General features: G+C 39.1%; 1 protein-coding gene across 5 annotated transcripts in view; it reads left to right on the top strand.

Moving 5' to 3' along the window:
- Positions 1-821: 821 nt before the first annotated feature.
- Positions 822-27,617, top strand: part of lingo2 (leucine rich repeat and Ig domain containing 2) — a 271,483-nt gene continuing 244,687 nt past the window's right edge. For all 5 annotated transcript variants that reach the window (XM_084430416.1, XM_084430415.1, XM_084430418.1 and 2 more), the window contains exon 1: positions 822-1,430. The gene's annotated coding sequence lies outside the window, so the exon portion shown is untranslated. The remainder of the gene's footprint in view (positions 1,431-27,617) is intronic.

Genomic DNA, 27,617 nt, shown 5'->3' with positions numbered 1-27,617 from the left:
GTTTGTTTTTATATGAAAAATGTTACTAGATTTGCGATGTTCATTACTGTGGAAACGCGTCATTACATTACGTGAAAAGCGTCCTTTATACTTAAATCTAAAGTGTGTAATTTCTGTGCCACTCCCACTGACAGAATATTTTTCTCAAAATAATGACTGGTTTCAATCAGGTTAGGCCCAGATACAGCAAGGCTCTTTTGCGTTTTCATACCCTTGTTCAGGCCAATCCTCCTTTTTTTTTTTTTTTTTTCAGTTCTGATGCTGCCTCTCATTCAGTAGCCCCCCGGAGGCTCTTTTCCGTGCATATGTGTGTCGAGGCGATAAGGGAATTGGCAATTTTGTTTATGCTGCTAATTATATGATTCCACGGTTGCTGTTCGATGCGTATTGTCCTTGCTTCCTGGTAAGCGCTGATCTGCTTGCTTCATCTGCTTCTATTTTCATCTACCTCCTCAATCACTCTTGACAGCTGGCCAACACTGAATGGTGACCCTTCCGTCGGTGCAGCCAGAGTTGTCTCCTTGGAGGGGTTGGTGGTGTGCTTCCTCAGGAGACAGGAACAGCTGTGTAGAGCGTTCCCTTCATTATCACTCAGTCCTTTTTTGCCGTTATTTGCATTTTCTCCTTTGCATATGGAGCCGCATGTTATTCCTGCTTAGGAAAGTAGGAAGCGATCCTTTATATTTGACAACTCCAAACACAAATGCAGTAATTGTCAGACTCTCATGCAGCGAGAGAGTGAAAAAAGGGAGGGAGAGATGGATGGATGGAGGGGGTGGAAAGAACTGTGAGAGGGAGGGTGAGCGTGTGTGTGCATATGTGCAAGCTTGTGAGAGAGAGAGAGAGTGAGAGAGAGCGCTATGTTCAATACTCTGAGCATTTAGACATTGTGCCGGGTGGGAGAAGAGACAATTAAATCCACAATCCAGAAAAAGAACTAACACACGGATTAAACGCAGAAGGTTTGTGTGGATTGTGCGTGCAAGTCTGAAAGTTCTCCGGGATGCAAGCGCTCGTGGAAGATGAGCTAAGTGGAGCGGTGCACGGCAGGATTCTTCGAGGTTGGAGCGCAGCTGCTTCCTACAGCCACTGACGGGAGGACCTTGCGCAAGAGGAGGAGAGCTGCCTCCGTTTCTGTCTCTCTCTCTCCCTCTTTTCTTTCTCAGTCTTGCAGAGATAGGCAGCATCCCTTAGACTCAACACTGAAAACAGAAGACGTTCAAGAAAAAAAAAAATAACAGAGAAGAAAAGGACGGGATTATAAAAGCGGGGAGTAATAAAGGGAGATCTGAAGCAAGGACAAAAAAAAAGTGTTCGTCAGAAAGGCTCTCGTTTGTTGCTTTGCGAGGGCTAAACTGAAGAGATTTGGGTCGTGCATTGCTTTGCTTCAGCCAGTCTGTGGAGTATAGGATCACAAATAGCATTTCAAGGTAAGATGTTAGTCAAGTTCAATGTCTTGCATGTGTGACCAAGTACAATTCAGGTTTGAGAGAGCTGATGTTACTGTTCCAAAACGACTGCTGAAGAGGAAATGAGGGTGCAATGTAAGTCAGAGTTGTTTTTTGTGAACTATTTACATAAATTGTTCAGTTTAATGAAAGTTAAAGGCTTTGTGAATGTTACTCAGATGGTGCCATGCAATTTAATTGATGCTTAGGTCTGGCGTTAAAAACATGATTTATTCCTTCACACCTTGGCGGATATTACTGGGGTGTTGGGGGACAAAGGGCATAATTACAGTGCGAGACAGTCCTCATTTTGACAGGATCCTCCATTCGTCGGGAATAGAGGTGAGGGGTTGGGAGGAGGGGGTTAACACCAGCGATATGTCATTTTGAGGGGGAATATATAAATCTACACTAAAGATGATCTCGCAACTTTAGAGTTGGTGACCAAATGATTGTTGTTGTCTCTTTTATTCTTTTTTTTTCATGCACTCGATGTAATTACTTTTGCTGTCACTTCTCCCACGAGTTCAGCCGCGGCTTCTTCGCACTAAGCAATTTGGTGGCTTTCTTCTGACCACTTTTAAGAATGGAGGGGTGTGAAAATGCAAACAGAGATTGAAGGTCTGATGAAGGGGGTTTGACAGCCTCATATCTGTGCTGCTGCTTGACGCAACTGAGGCCAGATGGAGAGGGGCAGAATATCAATGTTTAGTTTTTTTGGCAGACTGAAGGACAGGCATTCGGGTTTGGGCGTGAATTTCCCAGACCTTCGTGGAGGAGCGTGTGTGCACTCCCCTGACGGTAGTGGACAAGTGGCCCCCCTCCTTTGTCGGAGGGACTGAAATATTTATCATTGCATGCACATCCTGTCTGCACTGAAATATTTAAAATAATTGAATAATAAATAACCCTGGCTATTGAAATTGGTCCCTCTGTTATCCTGTCCATAGTGATGATTCTGTCTGCTCATGTTACCAGAACTCCCATGACTTTGCCTGCAAATGAAACAGATTAGGTGGTCTGTTAATGTGAGGAGTTTACAGAGGAAGTATCTGAATATGACAATGATTCTCATTATATGTCCGTGTGAATGTTGGAGCAGAGAAAGGCATTTATTTTCACAGTTATCTGAATGCTTTGGAAATGTGATGAACAATCTATCTTGGCAGTTATACATGGCTGAATTCAATCGAATTGAGAAAGAAAAAGAAAAGCAAGAGGGCGGTGATGTCTGTGTCTTCTGTGTCTTTGATGTTTTATTAAGAGCTAACTGGGCAGAGTCGTGCAGTCCTTGGATCTGCTGGTTTGTGTTTGAAGAGGCAGCTCCGAATTTTAGACGTTGTCTTGATTTACAGTTGCTTTTCTTAGCTTTTTTTTTTTTGGCATATATAGTCTATATTGGCATATATATAATTAACTTTTCCATGTATTGTTTTTTGTCCATTCAAACAATCATTAATTGTGATTTTGCAAACCATATAGTACAACAAATGTATAAATAGAGTAATTGCTATGCGACAGCAGTAGCATAGTCTGCCTGCCTGCTGTTATGAAACAGGCCTTCGAGGGTATTGGATGGAAATGAGAATGCACCGGCAGATGTAGTCACAGAAAAAGCCTTTCGTTGCATTGCCAGGACCGCTTGTTCCCAGTGTAGCCAGATGCATCAACACATGTGCCATTGTGAGGAGGTTTGCCACTACATGAAGCTGAAGCTCAGCCATGCCTGAAGGTGCTCTCATGGCCATCTCGATAACTTTGTTTGTTAAATGTGTTGTTTGATGGTGGAAAAGATTGGGTAAGGGGATGATAGATGTCCTGTGAACCTGAATGTAGGAGGCAAGGTCACTGCAATGCACTCTGAATGCACAAAGATGCTTTGATTGTGTACTTGATTGATTTTCTTTCAAATATTATTTCAAGTCCAAGGTATGTCGCTTCGCTCTGGATACGCAGAGAATTACACTGGGTAATGAAAAGGTATTTCTTTTCAGTGCACTCATAAACAAGCTGACACTGACTGCCATTGCAAACATGATGTCTCAATTGCATTCCTGTCTGTCCAGATACACGCTTCATGCAATTACACAAACGCAGCTAAAGAAGAGCTAAATAGCCAAAGTTGGTTTGCTGGTCTTATTCAGTTTAAGCTGGTTTATCTGGTCTCTCTGCATGGTCAAGCTGGTTTAGCCAGTCTGAAAGCTGTCAAGTGCCTAAAACCACTCTAAAACCAACAAAACAGACCATCTTAGGCTGGTTTAATAAATGTTTGGCAGGATGGACAACACATTACGAATTTGCAGTCTCATTTTGCATGCATATCGTGCAATCGTGTGTTTCTTTGGCGGTAAAAATCTTAGTACTCAAGGGGGTGATAGTTATCCTTCAAATGTCTGTATCATTAAACCAAATTTTCTATTACACAGACGAAGATTCATAAATATGAGTTTTATATGCTTACATTACAGGTTGGCTGATGTTTTCATTTGGAGCGAATTATAATGTATTCATAGTGTAGGCCTATTTGTACTTTTTTTTTCCTAGGAATCGAACCTGTGACTTTGGTGTTGCTAGCGTCATGCTTTAAATAAATAAATAAATAAATACATAAATATTCTGATTCAGTAATACTCTGTTTCAGTATTTTACTTCAAAATTTCAAGTTTAATTTAATGTGTTACTTGCTGTTTCTTCGTGAAATTTTCAAGCAATTTCTGAGTAAAGGTTTTTTTGGGGGGTTTTTTTTGGTGCCTTTGAAAAAAAAAGTTTTCACATTCTAGGGCAACAAAAACATGTAATTTACATCAAAGGGAGACCAATGAGGTTAAATATACAAACCTTCAGTAGTACAAGAGGTCTTGCTACCTGAAAGAGATGATTCAGCCACTGTAACTATATTTATAGTGAGTCCATTAAGAGATGGAGAAAAAAAAAACAATGCTCATTGTTCTGTCAACATTTGTTTTCTGTATTTTGGAGACCATGACCTTTAGCGGAGTGACTCTTACCTTCTCATGAGAGAGCTTGGATGACTCTGTCACAGGGCTTCAGATCATTAGTGCACATCAGGGTGATGTTATGTTGGCATGGCCACCACAAAAACAGTCATGCCTCCTCATTGCCGCCAGTCTAAATAACAGGAGGGAAAAAAATTCTAAATTGAGCACTGGCCCCATCTGCTATCTTTCAGTATTGTTGATTTGATCTCTAAGGCAAGTGTTGGCCATTGAATGACCGGAGAAATGTATTGCACATAGACCAATTTTAGCAGGGATTTGGCACTACTGCTACTCCTTTGATTATTACACTTACATCCCTCTGCTTTCTGTCAACATAAACATATAAATCAATGTATTTTTATAACACATCTGGATGGTATATACAAACAGATGGTGGCACTAATCCTCAAGGATCCCTAAAGTCTGCTGGAAAACAAGCTGGCACTATGCACATGACGTTAGTAAAGTTCTGCCAAATTTTGCAAAGTGTTTAAAAATACATTAGGTGATCTTCTTAAAAAGGACTTTTATGACATCCTGGTAAAACCGTGGTACAACTGCATTTATTTCAGAATTTTAAATGTAAATGTGTGTATAAAAATGTGTTAATGTACACTGCTGTTTATTAATGTTTGCAAAGCAGTAATATTGTGAAATATTATTACAATTTAAAATAACTGTTTTCTATTTAATACATTTTAAAATGTAATTTATTTGTCTTACCAAATCTGAATTTTCAGCAGCCGTTACTACTGTTTTCAGTGTCACATGATCCTTTAGAAATCATGCTAATCATTTAGCGCTTAAGAAACTTTTATTATGATCAATATAGAAAACAGTTTTTGTTGCTTCATATTTTGCTGAAACTGTAATACACAATATAAAAAAGTACAAATGTTTATTTATAAGCAAAAAAATACAACACCAAAAATAAATAAATAAATAAATGAATAAAAATTTGGATACTATGATCAAGTTGAAATCCGTCCATCCCATTAAGTTTTTACAAAATGTCCTATCCAGTCTGTTACATTAATAATTCTGCATGTTGTTGGGCTTAAGCAGTTCATGGTAGGGCTGGGCAATATGGCCAAACATATTATCACAATATTATTTCCATAACATACAATATTGACATTTATCACAATATTCATTAACCATTAATGGGAAAGGAAATACTTTCCACATATTTATTAGACCTTGAATGAATGTAAACATGTAAACTTGTTTGTTCACAATTAAACTCCACAGAGTAGCTACCCTTTAATTTAGGGTCCCATGAAATCCATTTTATTGTTTTGGGATTCAGTTTTTTATGATTTAAAATGCTATTTTGTAGGGCTGGGTATTGACACAAATTTCACAATTCGATTCGATTTCGATTCTGATTCGATTCAATATTGATTCTTTTGGATATCAGGTACAATACATGGCAAATTTTCTCAAGGAAAACAAATCTCTCAACTAATGCTGTAAACTATGGTCAGTTGTAGCCTACTATAATATTGACGGTAAAAAATAACTGATTTGTATACAAACACCTAAACTACACTTTTATTTATTTTTATTAGGGGTGTAACGATTCATCAACTACATCGATGTATCGATTTATATTCCTACGATCCAACTACATCGATCTGTGCTCGGCAAGTTGGTCTTGCAGACGACATATATCTATCTAACATCGTTTTAAAAGGTAATGAATCGATTGTATCGATACTAGGAAATAACGCATTGGATTTAAGCACGTCAGACTTTATATGGATGTTTTTTCTTAGCACTTTTAAAGATAAAGGCGTTAAACGTTACTCGATTCAGTCTGCCTATCTGTGACGTCGTTGCCATGCGTGACGCGCCAGCAGCAGCGCAAAGACAACAAGCAGCGCAAAGTCTCTCACCTCAGAAAAACGGACTTTCCTGTCTCTCAGCCGCTATACTGCAGTAGTATACGCGCAAATGCGGCGGCGCGCGCTGTATCACTTCACTAAAGTGCAAAAGACATACGAGAATGCAACGTCGTAAATTAGTAAGTTAAGAAATAAAAGTAAAATACCAATAAATGACGTTATTGGTACGTCATGTGTGTTGCTATTTATCAGGAGCAGTTTCCATGTTTCTTTACCAGTTCTTCTAAGTATTGTGTATCACCATGGTAGCCTAATTGTTGTTTGTTTCCATAATAAAAATGCCACTTACTGGTTATATTTTGTATATTTTTATATGACTGTGGTAGCTCATACCAAGGTTGTATTAACAAAAACGAGTTTGGGACTGCTATTTAATAGCTTAACCTCGCAGTGCCTACTGTTTATCAGTATTTGTCATATTCTTACAATTTTTTTTTTTTTTTTTGTATGTTTAGTAAAGGGGGACAGAACTTGTGTGTCAACAATTTTTGTGTAAACAAATGTATTATAATAGGCCTATATAATTCCTAAAAAGGTGGGTGGCGGCTTGATGACCATGGGGAAGTGTGGGTCCCATGGCCAAACTATTCAAAACATCATTCAATGTTGTGATAATCGTAATTAATAATTGCAATTACAATTTCAAGGGAATAATCGACAATTATAAGTTTTGTCATAATCGTTCAGTCCTACTTTATTCAAATAAAATGTGAATGCATTTGACATTAATTGTTGTTTACTTGTTTGTTTATATCCATAATTAATTGATACCTGATTCCCTTACAAGAATTTTTGGCTAAAAAGTCACTGAATCGATTTCAAGTCACTGAATCGTTTCGGATCGGATCGTTCTAAATGAACCAATATCGTCCTTGAATCATATCGACAACCACGAATCGCGATACGAATCGAATCGTTGTTAAAACGAATCGTTACACCCCTAATTTTTATAATAATAAACTTATATGAAATATAAACATTTAAATGGTGGCTGTCATAAAAACCTGCCAGATTTATTCAAACATGCATTAAATATTGAAGAACATTAAAAATGATAATGAATATGTAATATGATGCGTATATTTAGCAAAATACTCCTCTCTAGAGTTAATTTTTCTAGCTGACTAACGAGTTTATGGTCACTGGATATGGTTTTTCTGAGGTAAATGTGATGTTACATGGCATTGTTTACAAGCTGATTTACTGACGTCTTTACACAGTTGAAACACTTATTAAGCGATTCCATGTGACATGATACGGATTTCGATAAGTTGTACTCTATCTTTCAACATACTTTCAGATGCTCATTCATGTTTATTTCGCGCTGTAACTGGTATTATTAAGGTGGAAGAGAAGATAATCTGCTGCTTCTCTTGAGCTGAGGTGCGCCAGCGCGATCTCACGCCACAGCGCCAAAACTATGTTTTTGAATTCCGTAAGAAAATGGACGTAATTTGAAATCTGAGACTTTGTTTCATATCAATAGTAACAAAGCACAAAGATTATTGCGATTTATTGGATGGGATGTGCGCTACAACGTTCCATTCATTCATCAACTGAAAACAGGATGACTAATCGATTCTTGGGATTTAAGAATCGATATCGGTTCGTAAAAATGAGAATCGATTAAAATCGAGAAATCTATTTTTTTTTTTACCCAGTCCTACTATTTTGAAAGGCTTACAGTGCCTGTCGGAAATGAATTGCTCCATTACCATGACTGAATTTCAGCTCTGGAGGCTTCCTAAGGCCGTGTGTCCACCAAAGCGTTTTTACTCGCGGCTGGCGTGATTTTTCAATTGTTTTCAATGGGAGCGCCGCGTTTTTAAAACGCTGAGCGTCTTTTTCACGCTGAAGCGCTGAGCGTTCGGCGTTTTTTACTGGTCGCCGAGAGTTGAAGAATGTTCAACTTTTGGTAAAACGCAGCGCTCATCACTGTCACTTTTTACCCAACCGTCTAATCACAGTGGAGGAGGGGCGGGACTAATACCACACCGACCAACCGCGTCCGCCCGCCACATGATTCTGCTTGTACAACGTCAACAGATGACAACAACAAGCATAATAACGGAACAAAATCAAGAGCCAGATAAAATACATTACATTGTATTGACATTTTAATATAGAATCAACACAGAAACAAAATATGTGTGAAATGAGATACTAGTAACACTTTCGCGGATATTCCGTATCATAACAAGCAAAGTGTCTCGGTCTCAACCGTCTCAACTGAAAAAACGCTGCGCTGCCAAAACGCTCTCAAGCGCCCACAGCTGAGCGTTCTTAGCAGAGCGCCTAGCGTTTTCAGCTGGCTAAAAACGCTTTGGTGGACACACGGCCTAAAGCTCAGCGATTGTACACACTGGAACGATTTTACCATATCAATCCAAGCGTGAGTCCGATGATGAAACAGTGGAAGAACTAGTTATTCTACCCAAAGTTCTGAACCTCCATCGCAAGAACGACTTAAGAAGGACGTTTGAGGGCCGGTCAAAGTAGACGTTGTTCTTGGGCGGGAATTATGCAAATGTTTTACCCAGTGACAAAGTGGGATTCAAATTCCTGACGACTCGTTTAGGCTGTTCAGAGTCGGTGTGTATTTGATGGTAGTTTTTCCTCAAATGAAACAAAGTTTGTGAAGTGACTCTCAAAGCAGCTCTGGAGATGAAGTTCATGTCCTCATATTTCGAGACAGCAGACGCTGAAAACACATTGAGCGTCACGTGTGCGAGTTTGTGTATCAGATGAAACCACGCCGTTCATTCACACAGAGACACAGAAATCACTTATTAGCGACATGCGCTGGCTGTTTATGATATTGTTTATTGCCCAGCTTTAGTTCATGCTAATATTTTTACATTGTAATGTTTTATTACGCTAACCAATTCTGGTACAGTGTTGGGTCTCCCCTTGATGTCTAATCTAAAATTTGGGTTCTAAAGCAAAACATTAAGAATCGCTGTTTTAAACAACGCTGAAGCATTGTGGAGCATTTGTTTCTTTGTGATAAAGCTCTCATGGATAAATTGTGCACTTCCCTTCTTTTTTCTTTTCTGCATTTCTTTTTGTCAGTCCTGTATTGCCTCATGCTGTATAATGAAGACCTTAAGAAGTCAAAGAGTTTCAATTAAATGACACAATGAGTCTGCCAAGTCTTCCAGGGTCTGTTCCAAACTGAAACGTGTAGCCTGTAGCAATGCTAACTTAAGAGGACGTCTTCCATCCTGTTTCAGCCCCAGCCCTGTGATGTGAGGGGTGCTTAGGGGAACGGATGGTGTGGCATGACAGGGCTCGATGGTTGTTACACAGCCTGAGAAGAGTGTAGTGAAGGGTGGAGGGCAATGTTAGCAGGTGCTCAGGGGAATGAATGGATGCCACTGGCTCTAGAGGGGTGGATTAGGACAGATGACCCTGACACCCATCTTGCCTTTGCAGTCAAACTTTGCAACCTTGGAGCTGGTGGAAACAAGCCACCTCAAGCTAAAGTGGAACTGAGCTTTTGAGTCTGAGTTGGCACCAAGCATTAGCGAGGGCTGATATGGGTGACACAATGGAGAAGAACTGAAGAATAACAGGGTGATTTAGCTGTAGGGGAGAGAATCTAAGGAGGAAGTCAGTCTGCCTCAGGTTCAGCTGCATAGAGAGGGCTCTCGTCTGACCTTCACCTAAGGTCCTTTGCCTTCTGTTTCATTCTGAATCAATGTTTCAGAGTTTATGTACTGTGTTAGGCGACACTACACTGAAAAAAGTAAAACAACATATTTATTTGAAGTGCATTTTCATATTGCTCTAATTTGAAATCATGTTGTCAAAAAATAAACAACACTTCCCATTGAAAACATTTAAATAAAAGAAACAATTTTGTTTAAATAATATTTTCACTATAGGGATGCACTGATATGAACGTTTTGGCCTACTGACAACCAATAATTTGTTATATTTGAAAGCCGATAACTGACATATTGGTCGATATATCTGAATCCAAATTTTTCTATAATATTTGAGAGCCTGATTACAAAAACAAAAGTCTCACCATTAAAATCCATGTCACAAGCACACAATTATAATGTTCTCGTTGTAATTTTGTGTAGCCTATATGACAGACTTGCGCTGTACATTGCACTTAACTGTATTTTCCTTTTTTAAGTTATTCCCAATCATATTTCAAGAAATTTAAAACGATCATGGCGAACAGTGCACATCTGAAGGTTCTCAGCTGAAGGAAATAATCCATTATTTATCGGCTTTAATATCGGCAACGTTTTCTTATCGGGAACGATAACATTAAAAATGAATATTGCCAGATGCTGATATGGTGGCCGATATATTGTGCATCCCTAATTTTCAGCACAATTACTGACTGCAGAAATTATTCTGGGGTTTTATTTTTCCGTTTCTTATTTCAAAGTTGTTGTTTTTATAGTAAGTAAACTAAATTAAATGTTGACTAACATAATAAAAATTCTATTAAAGCTATAGCTTTTGTGCATGGTGAAAATAAGTTCTAAAAAGCCCCCCCAAAAATATTGACCTATATTAAGCAACTTTTTGGCTTATGTCTAAAAAGAAAATATATTGATTAAGTGTAAGGGTTATTAAGAAGAGGAAGCACCGGCATAGTTCAGTCATTACAAAAACAAACAAGCAATAAATAAGTAAATATATACATAAATAAACTAAGATTGAAACATTGGAAGTTGATGGATCCTTTTTTTTTTTGGAGATTTTAAAAGCAGTTACTTAATGTATTATTTAAGCTGTACAGTAATTAATCTGAACATATTGTATCGATGTAGTACTTGTAAATGTAGATCATTTTAAACAGAAAAGATTAGTGGTTTTTGTTCACATTAAATCATGTTAACGCATATTTGTGTGTCTTTAAACTATGCTATTTTAAAGGGATAGTCTGACCAAAATATTTTGTCATCATTTACTCACCCTGTATATAGTTGCAAACCTATATACACTTATTTCTTCTGCTGAACACAAGTAGCCTATATTTTGAAGAATGTTGATGACCAAATAGTTTCGGTATTCCGAAAGTTTTCAGTTTCATACAATTAAAAATAAAATAATATGGGTAGGTTAAGGGGTTGGATCAGTGCAATGGGACAGAATATACAGTTTGTACAGTATAACAACCATTACATTTATGAATGTCCCCATTTAGATGTGTGTGTGTGTCACAGAAGAAAGTCATATAGGTTTGCAATGACATGGAGGTAACTAAATTATTCAATTTTTGCGTGGACTATCCACTTCCACTTTCGTCACTTCCATTGTAAGTATTGTAATCTCATTGTAAACCAGTTTATTTTTATTTTATTTTTTCTGAAAAAAAAATGACAAATCAAAATAAATGATTGTGGGAATCACTGCGATAAGTGCTGGCCATCACATTTAATTTCTATTTGCTTTAAAAATACACTGTCTGCTTTAACATAGATCTTGTCGTGCCCTAAATATCTAAACCCATTTTCTCGAAGCAGAGAATCAGAACATGGTTTGTGAATGCTATGTTGCATGGTTAGCGAGAATGCAAACAGACACGGCTGTCTAAACCTTCACTGGCTTGATAATTTCATTTCTACATAGAGAGAGAGAGAGTCAGAGAGTCAGAGAGTCAGAGTCTCATGGCAGATGCACATTCATGATGCTTGTAACAAGGGCCCAAAATGCAATTAGTTGAAAATGGACCATAAAGCAGCACCCCTCCATGCTTAGATGTAATATTGGCTAATATGCCTAAACTCCTTCAATTAACCAATCCATAATGATGTTGTTTGTGATAGTAGATGCATTTCATTAATAGGGAAGTAATTATTGACACTAATCATTTGAAACAAATGATGGCAATTGGGGCTTTGACACGGTCATTCCTCCTGTTGGGTTGAAAGCATACCATAAAAATTGGCACGTTGAAAACCTTTTTGGCACAAGCATGAATGTGATACAAATTCTACCAAATAAAATGCTTGAAGATTATTAAACGTATCTCAGATTAAATTAAATGTTATTTTTTTATGTACCTTATTTTTGTTTAGCCTTTATCTCTTTACATAAAGGTTGTTGTAAAAATAATAATTTAATGAATGATAAAAGGATAAATAATTTAATTAATTATAAAAGACATGTTTGTGGGATGTATATTTTAAATGAAATAGAGAAACATCTAAAAAAAGGAAATGCAATAGAGTAACATATTAGTTTGGATGCACTTTTGTTCGGTCACAGATAATTGTGTTTGAAACATACATATAAATAAGACAATGGCATTGCTGCATCTCAAGCACGTTTGGTTACAAATTAACTACTGATGCATACAGTACCAGTCAAAAGTTTGGAAATATTACAATGTTACTGAAAAGTCTCTAATGCTCACCCAGGCTGCTTTTCTTTAATAAAAAATACAGTAAAACAAAAACAAAAAACAAAACAAACATTAATATGAAATATTACAATTTAAAATAATTGTTTTCTATTTAAAATATTTAAAAATGTATTTTGTTCCTGTGATGGCAAAGCTGAATTTTCAGCATCATTACTCCAGTCTCCAGTCAGTGTCACATGATCATTCAGAAATCATTATAATATGCTGATTTGCTCAAGAAACTTTTCTTCTTATTATTATCAATTTTGCTGCTTAACATTTTTGTGGAAACAAACTTTCAAACATTTGTGGTAAGATTTAAAGAAAATAAATTACTTTTATTCATCAAGGGTGCATTAAATTGATCAAAAGTGACAGTAAAGACATTACTAATGTTACAAAAATTATAGTTAATAAATGATTCGATACATTTAATAAATACATTTAATAAATGCAAATAAATGCTGTTCATTGAACTTTCTATTTATTAAAGGTTTTATATATTGCAGAACAGAATGCAGAAAAAGAGAAACATTATCTTAAAATCGTTTCGCCACCTGAGGTTATAACTAGACGCAATAATAGCAAGATAACGTTAGCTTCGCGTTTCCCAGTGAGCATAAACAACGGTGGCGTCATAAACAAATTTAAAACAAAGTTGTCAATAGCCTATAAATGAACATTCAAATTCATAACAAACAGTGGGTGAAAACAATCATTCACACAAATTGTCACCCTACTGTGAATTTGCTTGATCATTTACAATAGAGATTGATCGCTAGCTGCTAGAAACATATGTTGTATTCACCAAAGTTAACGCTGACTGCATAGTTCTAGCTAATTACATCCTTGTGTTGGTTTGGCGAACATGAACGTCAATTTAGAACGAAAAATGGATTTACCCACCTGTTCAGCAAAAACAGAGCAACCTGATTGTCGGATTGGAAGCCCTTCTGCCGGCGGAGCTCTCGCCACCGTTCGAAGGTTTTTCCAATGTAAATTCGGGACTTCGCCCGTTCCTTATCCTTGTCCCTCTTCTTTGCAATTTGTTCATCGGAACGTCGTCTCTTTGGTCGTGTGTCGGCCATAATTCAAACTTCCCTCTTCATGCGTCTCTCTCCTCCACACCCCCTTCATGTGTACGCGCACTAACCCAAACCCCACCCTCAAATACGTCTTGCCAGTTATTGGCTGGAACACTGTTTGTTGTGTTTCGTGGTGCGGGTGAGCCCAGTTTGTTTTTGTTGCCGTTTGTGGAGCCTGTGGTGTCTACAGAGACCGCGTTTTTTTACAGTGTGTGACAAAAAATGTTTTGGCCTAAAAAACACGTGACATCGCTTAGAGCACCTTTAAAGAATCATGGAAAAAGTGAACCATTTCCATTAAAAAATATTAAGTATCATAATTGTTTTCAAAATTGATAAATGTTTCGGAGTATTACAATTCTCATTAGTAGCTAAAGGCATAATTAAATTTGCCAGAATATTTAATAAACAAACACGCAAGGGGCAAAGATGCGTACAACTTTATGAATGGTGGGCGTTCTAATTCTGTAGAAATCAGACAAGCTTTCTGTGGAGCTGTGTGTGTGTAGATTCGGCGTGGGCTTGGTCAGTGGATTTGTTAGTATCAGCTGTTCTGGAGTAGTTTGATGAACGTTCTCTCTTACTTCACCTCCTTGGTGAGCCTTTTATTTAGGTTATTGACTGGCTTGTGCTTCAGAGGCCAGGAAACTGCTGCATTTGTTCTGTTAGGGCACAAGACTCATCCATACAGTTAACAATTTAAGCTAAGACATGGCATAGACCAATTGACTAGGGGATGGGGATATTGAGTCTTACTCAGCAGAGAGGATTACAAATACTGAGTTTTGGTGCTAATGAAATAATGAAACAATGGAGTTTATATACTGAACATGAAAACGACAGTTTTATTGGTTTGATGCCTCATAAAAATTGTCTACTGTAGCTTTTTAAACTTAATTAAATTCAATTGAATCTGTTCAATCAACAAGTCACTCCCTTATCTATTCAGTTATGCACAGCGTAGAGTTCACGTAGGCACTTCAGACGACACGCTCTGCTGAGAGATGTTTAACTAGGGACAAGAGTGGCGTGTTAAATTTGAAAAATGGCTTGTTTAGAGAAAGCCTTCCTGAGGGAGGTTGTGAAGATGTCATTCCATTCCAGCTCAAGCACCTTCAGAAACACTTAGGTTAATGTTTGCCAACCTTTGATTTGACTGCATATTTGTTGTCATTCATGCCAAAAGGTGTTCCAGACAAAAAAAAGAGAGTCAGTTTTGAATGAATGGAGCAAAATTGAGGGCTTGCAAACCCATATTAGATCATACAAAACATACAAACCCGCAGAGATCAGTGGTACGCAACAGTGTACTGCATTATCAAAGTGCACTGGCTGTTTCATGATAGAGCATTCTTGCTGTTTTTTAACTTGCTGGATTAGATGCGCTCTGGATGTTAATACGCCGTTCGAGAGGCTTGGGAACAAAGCCACAGCATCTAAATAATGACCTTTACCTCTGCTCGAACAAGCAGTGCTCCCATTGTCAACGTGTAATTTTTATTCTTGGATGTCAGTGTAGCACGGAATTATAAATCAATGAAGGCTGCATTACTGAGGATCCCCAGGCCCCTGGGTCTAGCCGGGGATAGAATCATAGGCGATGGGGGTCGGACGGAAGAGGATGTGGGGGAATGTGGCAGGGAAAGACTTCCTGGGGATGCCGTTGTTGTGTCCAGCTCACAAAGCTGTGGTCCACCCTGGCAGGCATCCAGAGGGGAGCAAGGAAGAAAGAGGCTCTTATCGAGCTCTTACAGAAAGAGAACAGCTAATCAGTCTGTTTATGGGCATAAGTGTGTGTGTGAATTTGCAATCTGCTAAATTTTAATAATATATTATTTCCTTGTCCTCTAAATTATTTTCCCAATCAGCCATAGCTGTGTATTCAGATTTTTTGCAACAAATAAGCTGCAAGAATTTTATTTTATGACCAGTTACTTTTTGGAGGGCTCTTTAGAGCTTGAAAGGGATTTACTGTTTGCTGCCTTTCACATCACAGTTCAGGTGATTGATTCAGAAAACTAGATCAAAGATGGCAATAGGCAGAGCCATTGAGATAAATAGGGATGCTAATGGATAGGCCTCTCCAAGAATTATACTGTAGACCTCCTTGGTCCTGACAAACAGCAATGGATATTAGAGAACCAAGAAACATTCATCACATCATAAACACCTTAAAGGACATACAATAAAATAAATATATTTAATACTTCAAAAATATTTGTTGACATTTAACACTGTCAGAGAAAAAAGGCCTTAAGTTTGCCACTGGGGCAGTACCATGAAAGCTATACCTTATCTACCCCTAAAGAGTGCATATTCATAACTAATGTACTAATATGCAGCCTTTAGGGGTAGATGTTGAAAGTAAAAAAAGTAAATATTGAAACAACTACAGAAACATTCAACTACAGTGGGTACGGAAAGTATTCAGACCCCCTTAAATTTTTCACTTTTTGTTATATTGCAGCCATTTGCTAAAATCATTTGTTCATTTTTTTTCCTCATTATTGTACACACAGCACCCCATATTGACAGAAAAACACAGAATTGTTGACAGTTTTGCACATTTATTAAAAAAGAAAAACTGAAATATCACATGGTCCTAAGTATTCAGACCCTTTGCTCAGTATTTAGTAGAAGCACCTAGTGTTGCACGGTGTACCGATACTTCAAAAGTATCGCGATACTCGGAAATTAAAAACGTCACGATACCTAAATTTATCAGTATCGATACTTTAAAAAAAAAAAAAAAAAAACGCCTCCCTATGGACGTCTGTGTTTTTTTTCCTGACGCACGCAGCAAATAACCTGCTGCTGTCAGTGTCATGTGACAAAACACTACAGCGAGATGGCTGCATGTGCGAGCACAAGTGGTCCACGACTCGTAGAAAAAAATGACGCGAGGAGTGACAAATGGTACGTTGCCTACCTTGCTCTGTTGCACGGTGCACCGATACTTCAAAAGTAAATCGGAAATTAAAAACGTCACGATTCCTTAATTTATTAGTATCGATACTTCTAAGAATGACCGCGTTCCAGATTTGTAAGGCCGGCGACACACTGGCTGCGTGTCGTGTCCGTTTTTATTTCGGCTCCCATGTTAACTGCCTGCGTGACAAGCGGAAAACGCGTGCATGCTAGAATAGAACCGACGCCTATTTTTCACGCGCCACGCAAGCGTGTTGGAAGCGTTCCCAGGCAAAATAGAATAGGAAAAGATGTTTCTATGTCATTTTGACACGAATACATATTAATAAATGGCATTTTGATGTTTGAAAGTTTTGACATAAATACAATATAAATGTAATTTAAAAAAATATGATCGATTTTCAAATATTGCACCTCTCAATACAGAACGAATTATTCTGTAGCCTATTTTGCCGTCAACACTGCCGACGTTGTCTTTGCTGCTATATATTTATGTTTAACATGAAGTATAGGCCTTCCACAACTCTCTCCCCACATGTCAAATATATCACCAATGAGGCTTATGATATGTTACCAATATTAAACATTGTTTAATATAATCGCTGTTCATATTTTTATTCAAAGTTCAGAATCAAGATAAATCTCTTATATGTTTCTTATGATAAATGAGATAATGCTGCTAAATTTATATTTTTTTTTACCTTGAATGTCATTGCTCTAATTTATTTTGTATATTTTTATATTTCATATTTTGTTCAAATGTTTAATATATCTGCTGTTCATATGTTCATTTATTAGTGTGTTATATGATTAGAATGTTGTCCCGGTTTTAAAATAAAGCACAGCAATGATATTTGAGAGTGTTTCTCCCTTTTCAGGAAAAGTATCGAAATCGCAATACTTGACTTGGTATCGGTATCGAAACAATAATTTTGGTATCGTGACAACACTAGAAGCACCCTTTTGATCTAATACAGCCATGAGTCTTTTTGGGAAAGATGCAACAAGTTTTTCACACCTGGATTTGGGTATCCTCTGCCATTCCTCCTTGCAGATCCTCTCCAGTTCTGTCAGGTTGGATGGTAAACGTTGGTGGACAGCCATTTTCAGGTCTCTCCAGAGATGCTCAATTGGGTTTAAGTCAGGGCTCTGGCTGGGCCATTCAAGAACAGTCACGGAGTTGTTGTGAAGCCACTCCTTCGTTATTTTAGCTGTGTGCTTAGGGTCATTGTCTTGTTGGAAGGTGAACCTTCGGCCCAGTCTGAGGTCCAGAGCACTCTGGAGAAGGTTTTCGTCCAGGATATCCCTGTACTTGGCCGCATTCATCTTTCCCTCGATTGCAACCAGTCGTCCTGTCCCTGCAGCCGAAAAACACCCCCACAGCATGATGCTGCCACCACCATGCTTCACTGTTGAGACTGTATTGGACAGGTGATGAGCAGTGCCTGGTTTTCTCCACACATACCGCTTAGAATTAAGGACAAAAAGTTCTATCTTGGTCTTATCAGACCAGAGAATCTTATTTATCACCATCTTGGAGTCCTTCAGGTGTGCTTTCATGTGTCTTGCACTGAGGAGAGGCTTCCGTCGGGCCACTCTGCCATAAAGCCCCGACTGGTGGATGGCTGCAGTGATGGTTGACTTACTACAACTTTCTCCCATCTCCCGACTGCATCTCTGGAGCTCAGCCACAGTGATCTTTGGGTTCTCCTTTACCTCTCTCACCAAGGCTCTTCTCCCCCGATAGCTCAGTTTGGCCGGACGGCCAGCTCTAGGAAGGGTTCTGGTCATCCCAAACGTCTTCCATTTAAGGATTATGGAGGCCACTGTGCTCTTAGGAACCTTAAGTGCAGCAGAAATGTTTTTGTAACCTTGGCCAGATCTGTGCCTTGCCACAATTCTGTCTCTGAGCTCTTCAGGCAGTTCCTTTGACCTCATGATTCTCATTTGCTCTGACATGCACTGTGAGCTGTAAGGTCTTATATAGACAGGTGTGTGACTTTCCTAATCAAGTCCAATCAGTATAATCAAACACAGCTGGACTCAAATGAAGGTGTAGAACCATCTCAAGGATGATCAGAAGAAATGGACAGCACCTGAGTTAAATATGAGTGTCACAGCAAAGGGTCTGAATACTTTTTTAATAAATGTGCAAAAATGTCAACAATTCTGTGTTTTTCTGTCAATGTTGGGGTGCTGTGTGTACAATGAGGAAAAAAAAAATACTTAAATGATTTTAGCAAATGGCTGCAATATAACAAAGAGTGAAAAATTTAAGGGGGTCTGAATACTTTCCGTACCCACTGTATACCCTGCAAATGACAGCAGGAGAACATCTTAGACTAGGTGATTTGGACACGTCAAACAGGGCTGTATCTTACTGCATGTGGTGTTCAACCAAAGCTGCTCTAAGTATAAAGTGAGGAAACAGATTCTCCCTTTTTCCTCCATTGCTTGGGGCCAGATTTATCCAAGTTGGTGATATTTGCCACTTTTAGTATTGTGATCTCCAAACATCATGTAATAGTCTTGACCTGTCACTTTAGTTTCCCTTTGATATGTAAAGCTACTACCTGATACTTAGGGGAGGTAGTGTGCTTATTGCTCTAGGATATCAGTAAGGTAATGAGAAGGAGTTAGATTTGTTTGGGGCTAATAGCATGGTGGATGGTGTCTGCGTGCCACTCTTAGATTCCAGACTAGGAATCTATGGGATTTTCTGATCAGTCAATAAGGACTCTTTAGTCCTTCCTGATAATATCCAGGAAGATTATTCATCAAAAAGACTGTTTAACCCCAGGGCACCTTACTGCTACCCTCCTTGTTATCCTCTGGGTCGATATATAAGGAGAAATGTCTGGTTATGTGCATGATTTATGACGGATTATATCGGCCTGATTCAGGCCACTTCGTTACAAGACTTTTGTGCATTTGAGTACAGCAGAAATGACTTCGTCTATCCAGATTAGGACTTTTGCACTGCTTCTATAAATAGTTTTGTTGATGTGTGACTTTTTCCTTCCATTTTGAAATGCTTCGACTCTGGTTTTTATGTACAGTGTGATTTCCTATCATGTATTGCTTGTTGTATGTATTCTTTACCTCATTCTTTTGTGAATTATACTCACTTTTGCATCTATTTCTTGTCTTACTAAGTATTTAGACTAGCACAGGCCGTAGCCGGTGGTTCCCTCCCTAATATAAATCTTGTGGCAATTAGTCTGGGTTTGAATACTAGAAGAAGTGTTACATAGTGGCACCCGAACAGGGACCTGCAGGCATTTATAATATCTTGTGTTCAGTGTAGATTTCAGATATTTCAATATGGCAAGTGAGGCTGCTCTGAGAGAGGATGAATATGGTCCTGAACTGGATTTCTCATCTGAGACATTTATTACCCGAAGAGACCCGTTGGGTGAGTTAATGCACACATTCAGCAACTTGTACATTGATTCAGGAGAAGAGGAGGAAAAGGAAATTATCTTAAACACCCCCACTTGAATGGGAAAGTGAGCTGCTTTGACGGCTGTACTCAAAGGTACCGCTAAAGACTGGTGGCTTGCAGAACGGCAACACGTGAGGAGTTGGAAGCAGTTTCAAGAAGTCTTCTTGCAGTCCTTCTTAAGTGAAGACTACGAAGACGTAGCTATTAGAAGATTGCAAGAAAGGAAACAAGGGGTGAAGGAATGTATTTGGGACTTTGCTTACCGGTAACGAGCGTTATGTATGAAATGGAGAAGTGGAATGAGTGCGAGAGACATTGTCCAGTCTATCCTAAGAAACTGTAACCCTCGTCTAGCTAGTCTGTTAAGAGGGATTGTGAAGGATGTTGCTGAACTATTAAGGATTGGCACACAAATCAAAAGGGATTTTGAAGAGTCTAAAAGGTAGGCTATTAGAGTACTGACCAAAATAAGAAAGTTTAATCAGCTCGCTGTCTCCAAGTAGGACCTTGTCATACCAGTACAAACATAGTCCAACCTTCCCATAATTCAGCCATAACTGGAGTCAAGACTGTCACCATCCCTATTATTTTACAACATCAATACTGTACAGCGATGGTAGATACTGGTAGCACACTCTCTCTCATTAAAAAGTCAACCTGGGAACAGATTAGCAAGAACGAGTCATATCAGCCCTGTGTTGGTCAAGCATTTCTTCTCGCCAATGGACAGCAGCAGACTGCACTTGGAAGTGTGAGATCCAAGGATGTAAGATGGAGCTAACGTTATACATAATGAGTGATGCGGATTTGACTCTGCCAATCATCCTAGGGATGGACTTCCTGATGGATTCTGGATTGACTTTAGACTTTCAGAAATCACAATACATAATTTCTTGCCACATGGATCCCAAGCGACAGTACATTTTTATATAGCCGTACCCATCCCTCCTACATCCAACGAAACCCAGTTGACCATCCAAAAACTGGTTCACCAGGCTAATACTAGTGCTCAGTTCAGAACCCAATTGTTAATGTTGCAATGGCCCGCGGTATGCACTCATGAAATAGGACATTCCAACCTGGTAAAACACCAAATTCTCACAACTGATGAAGTTCCAGTCAGAAAATGCCCATATAAAGTATCTCTAGACAAGCAGCAGTTAATTGAATCTGAAATCAATAATCTGCTAACCAGGAAGATAGTCAGGCCATCAGCTTCTCCGTGGGCAGCACCTGTCGTAGTAATAATAATAATAATAATAATAATTCGTTACATTTATATAGCGCTTTTTCTGAGACCTCAAAGCGCTTTACATATGGAAGGGGGGAATCTCCTCAACCACCACCAATGTGCAGCATCCACTTGGATGATGCGACGGCAGCCATATTGTGCCAGAACGCCCACCACACACCAGCTTACTGGTGGAGAGGAGACAGTGATGAAGCCAATCAGTGTATGAGGATGATTAGGAGGCCATGATGAACAGAGGCCAAGGGGCAAATTTGGCCAGGATGCCGGGGTTACACCCCTACTCTTTTTCGAAGGACATCCTGGGATTTTTAATGACCACAGAGAGTCAGGACCTCAGTTTTACGTCTCATCCGAAGGATGGTGCTCTTTTGGCAGTATAGTGTCCCCGTCACTATACTGGGGCATTAGGACCCACACAGACCACAGGGTGAGCAGCCCCTGCTGGCCTCGCTAACACCTCTTCCAGCAGCAACCTAGTTTTCCCAGGAGGTCTCCCATCCAGGTACTAACCAGGCTCAGCCCTGCTTAGCTTCAGTGGGCAACCAGTCTTGGGCTACAGGGTGATATGGCTGCTGGCCACAAAGTAGTGCCTAAAAAGGATGGTAGTTCAAAATTGTGAGTGGACTATCGGGGTTTGAATGCTAAAACTTACCTCGATGCATACCCTATGCCATAAATCCAAGATATTCTGGAATCCTTGCATGGTGCCACAATATTCAGTACACTTGACCTAAAAACTGGATACTGGCAGGTGGAAATGGCACCTGACAGCATCCAGAAAACTGCTTTTGCCACTTCGTCGGGGTTATACAAATTTTGTCTTCTTCCTTTCGGGCTTAAAAATGCTGCTGTAACTTTCCAGAGACCAATGGAACAGGCTCTTAGAGAACTCAAGGGTAAGTGCTGTTTCATTTACATTGATGACGTTGTGGTGTTCTCCAAGAATGAGGAAGAACATCTTTGCCATCTGGAGCAAGTTTTCCATTGTCTCCATAAAGCTGGTCTAACCCTCAACCTGAACAAGTGTAACTTCATGCAACAGACTCTCACCATCTTAGGGCACATTGTGTCAAGCAGTGGAATAAAAACTGCAGACTGTAAAGGTTTCACTTGTTTCTGAAAAGGAATGTTTAGCTGTAATCTGGGCTGTAGAAAAGTGCAGGCCATATTTGGAGGGACGACCATTTACAGTTATAACGGACCATTCAGCACTGACATGGGTCTTTAAGCAGCCAAAGCCATCATCACGCCTCACATGTTGGACATTGAGATTACAAGGCTTTCACTTCACAATAAAGTATTGTAAAGGTCAGTGCAATGTAGTGCCTGACATATTGTCCAGAGTGCATAGCAACCATACTCCTCAGGAAATGACTGCAGTAATCAAAGCCACCAATGTATTACCAAGCAACTTGTAAGTGGATCTAGCACAAATTGCCACGGATCAACAAAAAGACCAAGAGTTACAAGAACTGATTCAAGAGGCACAGTCCAATGAAGTTGCTGATCCTACCCGCATCCACTACGTGATGCAGAATGGTTTTCTGTTTCGTAGTCTACCAAAAGGACAAGAAGGACAAAAACTCCAACTGATGATCCCATCCAGTCAACGTGAAGCTCTGTTACACTACACACGACAGTGTCCTTAGTGGACACCTGGACACTATTACTTGATATTGCATATTGGCCTAATGTGAGAAATGATGTATGGAAAGTATTGCAAGGAATGTATCACCTGTCAAAAATACAAACCCGCAATAACCAAGTTGTCTGGTCATCTCCAATCAACGCCTGTCGTCGAACCTGGGTATATGTTACGAATGGACTGAATGGGACCTTTCCCTAAGAGCAGTAAACAAAATGAATACCTCCTCGTGGTTGTTAACTATTGCTCTAAATGGGTAGAAATGTTTCCATTGTGTACAGCCAAGACACCGCAAATAGCTTGGATTCTTGTGGAGGAGATATTTACCAGATGGGGCACACCTACGTACGTGGTGTCGGATAGAGGGGTACAATTCACATCTCAATTACTCAGTACAGTCTGCAAGCAATGGGGGGTTATTCAGAATTTGACAACTGCTTACCCCCCACAAACCAACCTTACAGAATGAGTTAATCGCAACCTCAAAACAATGATTGATTCTTATGTCGGTGACCAACATCGACTATGGGACAAGTGGATAGCAGAGTTTCGTTTTGCTCTTAACTATGCATGGCATGAGAGCACAGGTTTCACCCCTGCAGAGGTTGCATTAGGATGAAAATTGAAAGGACCCATAGAAAGAGCCATCCACAAACCCCCTGATCCAGATAACTCTATATACTCTTCTCGACAGACAACGGCAACTCATCAACCCAAGAAAAACAGCAAAGGTACTATAATCAATGACATAAACCAGTTCAGTTTTTGGTAGGAGATGTGGTTTGGGTCCGGACCCATTCTCTTTCCAGAGCAGACGAAGGGTATATGGCTAAGTTGGCAGCAAAATAGACAATCCCCTGCCAAGGTGGTAAAAGTACTTGGACCTGTTAATTGTCCTTTGAGGTACATTGATAATCCTGATAGTGTGGAAACTTTACATGTACAAAATCTGAAGCCATGTTATGGTTATAGCCAACCTTCTACTGAGGTGGAGGGTATGACCTGTCACATTAGTTTCCCTTTGGTATGTAAAGCTACTACCTGACACTAGGGGAGGTAGTGTGCTTATTGCTCTAGGACAGTGGTTCTCAACTCCAGTCCTCGTGACCCACTGCTCTGCACATTTTGTATGTCTCTCTTATCTGACACACTCAGTTCAGTTCATGGAGTCTCTCCTAATGAGCTGATGATCTGGTTCAGGTGTGTTAAATAAGGGAGACATACAAAATGTGCAGAGCAGTGGGTCACGAGGACTGGAGTTGAGAACCACTGCTCTAGGATATCAGTAAGGTAATGATAGGAGTTAGATTTGTTTGGGGCTAACAGCATGGTGGATGGTGTCTGCGTGCCACTCTTAGAGTTCAGACTAGGAATCTATGGGATTTTCTGTTCAGTCAATAAGGACTCTTTAGTCCTTCCTGATAATATCCAGGAGGATTATTCATCAAAAAGACTGTTTAACCCCAGGACACCTTACTTCTACCCTCCTTGTTATCCTCTGGGTCGATGTACAAGGAGAAAAGTCTGGTTATGCGCATGATTTATGACGGATTATATCGGCCTGATTCAGGCCACTTCGTTACAAGACTTTCAAAGACTTAAGGTGCTGTCACATTTATTGTTGCTCTGTGAAATCCAGCCATTTCAATAGGCATCTGCGCAATATTGGGAGATTCACATGAAGGCGATTAAAGTTCCTCACAGAGATTTCACTCATGTTCAAGTTGGTCGCACAAATTTGCCGGGCCTACCAACAGAAAGCGTACCAAATTATCTCGCTTTCTTCATTTGGCAGAGAAACTAGCTCAGCAGTTTACTAAATTAGGTTTGTTATACTCTTAGATAAATATTTAAATATTTATTTGATAATTATTGCATTTATCTTTTATGTGTTAGCTTTTTCCTCCAATTATTATATTTTGTTGTTTTCTCTTTTTCCCCTCAGCGTTTTACCTACCACCTTTTTCTACCTTTGCACCAAAACTGTTTTCCGTTTTAACACCATTTAACCTCATACACTTTTAAAAAGATATTTGTTACTATGTAAAACAATTATTTTGTATATTTTAAGTGCAAAGTCTTACTTGCTCTTGAATATGTATCTCACCAACTGCAGCCAAATTCTGAGTCACCCTGACTCATAGCATTAGTGCACATACTTACTGGCTGTGCTCCAGTACTGCAGACACTGTGCAGAGCACGTTCCTTACTGTACCTGTAAGAACGGAGCTGATCATTTTAAAATCTCCCACCTGGGATAGTAAAGTGCATCAAGCTGCATTCGGCGGCTGCTGGGATGCTCCAATACATGTCCCAAAAGCACCTGTCACTGATTTATGTGACAATATGGTGCTATCAGTGCACAGTGAAATATGACTAAATAAAGTGAGGCCCCATCCATTACTCCCTGAGAGAGTCCTGCATGCTGCATATTTGATAGAAATATATTGTCTTTGAATAGCGTGCATTCCTCAGCAGGAATTAGCCCTGGCGCTTCTCAGAAGATTATGAGGACAACCTCAGTTCTGATCATATTCCTACTGAGACTCCAATTTCAGCCTTTCTCGATTCTGAAAATCCCTACCCACCAAAAACAGACCATAAATTATTCATTCCTTCAATGTGCCCACCCTTGGATCAATGGGAACTTAAAAAACATCTACAAAGGCATTTGGCTTTAGGCCATATTTGATCACTTCCTAGCCGCTCTCTCTCTCTCTCTCTCTCTTTTGTCCCAGCCCAAGGAGACTTCATTATCTCCAACTGTTTGTATGCTATTGTTGAAAGAGCAAGAGTTGAGGCATTCGGAAAGTGGGGAAAGGGTGGAAAAATCTTTGAGACATGAATCTAGACAGATGTTGGTACAAGCTTGTTAGGAGGACAGGAGAGCGGTAGAGGGAAATGAAAACAAAGTGAGAGAGCTCTTCGGATTAAGTATTCGTCTTCTCTGTGGGAGCTTGCCAGAAAGTAATGCATGACAATACGAGCAGCCTGCACCCTGATCATATTAGATGGGGCTTAAAAGATGCAGTGAAGTGATCAAGCCTTTGCTTTTTTCCACTGCTGCATTTGGCACATTGACTGGCGGCATCACATCTGTTATGACTCACCTCTAGGCTAGAATGAACTGGCAAATCTCACAAAAACAAGTCTAGGTCACCCCAACCAAAAAACAAAAGACATTTGAATGTGCATGAGGGAAAATAAAGCCTATTTATAGCACCATTAAGATGCTGCTGTTCTGTTTCATTTTGCTGATTGAATGTGTCCTTTGTGAATTAAATCAGCCAGTACAACAGGTATACAATTTAAATGTATTAGTGGTGCAACGGATCATAAAATTCACGGTTCGAATTATTTACGATTTTGAGCCACGGATCGGATAAGTTTTCGAATCAGCAAAAAATTGGGGGGGTAACTTTGCTTTTCATTTATTACTTAAAGCTCACTTGAAGTTCTTCGATACCACATCAAAAAATACTAGCTTAACTGATAAAGTCCAAACATTATTAAAAACAAGTGAACAGTCAGTAATAAAATAGGAACAAATACACAAAGTGCAAGCAGAGATGAATACTAGGCTAAATAACATAGTTAAAGTCTGACAGTAGTATTCAGGTACAGAAATTAATTATTAAACCTAAATGTAAAATAACACTATTTGTTCACTGTAGAAATTAAATATAGTTTCATCTTTGTTAAAGCTATATGTTGTTGTTTTATTAACATTAAAGATACAGACAACAGTAGGAATATTAGGTGTCTGCTGTCACTTTAAGACCGAATGCACTGACCGACAAAACTGACAAACATCCGGTTTCTTTCTCAATTGTTCACTCATGACAGAACCGAGAGAATATTTGCAGAGAAAAGAGGAATCATTACGGTGTTCAAATGCCATCTAAAACACGTGTGTCTCTCTCTCTCTCTCTCTCTCTCTCTCTCTGAGTGTGCTCGTTTCGGCTGCGTGTGGCTGTGTGCACAGATAAGTGCGAGAGTCCTGTTTTTCGCCTCTTCTTCAGTGTTTAAAATTGTTTGAATGTGTAAATTGGCAAGACAAAACACGTCCAAATTATAAACTTTCTCTCTATGATGGTTACATTTAGCAGTTAATCCACAAATCACATGCGTGCCGAAACGTGGGTACTGGTCTGTACGGCTCACAGATCAACTGCGATCCATTGCACCCCTAAAATGTATGTAAATATTTAATTGCATTTTTGTCACTACAATAATAAGAATGTTATTAATATTATTATTCATGTTTTTCTATTATTATTTTGAGTATTTGTGGGTAAAATATTTGTAATTGTCATGACAGCGAGGTCACAATGCAAACACATTTAACAGTTCTAAAAACAGCCTTCATTTTCTTAAAGTAAAATATAATTATTTCATATTTCTGTCTTTTGATTTATGGTGAATCAATGTGACTGGGAGATGCTCTTGACATGTTTCGTGAGATTCACCCGAGTGTGAACTTTGATACTTTTTTCTCCAGGCATAAGAGCTTTTAAGTTCTTAGAAATCAGTTA

Source organism: Rutilus rutilus (genome assembly GCF_951802725.1).
Source record: "Rutilus rutilus genome assembly, chromosome: 14".
In the NCBI taxonomy this organism is placed as follows: domain Eukaryota; kingdom Metazoa; phylum Chordata; class Actinopteri; order Cypriniformes; family Leuciscidae; genus Rutilus; species Rutilus rutilus.
This window is presented reverse-complemented; position numbering and strand designations above follow the sequence as displayed.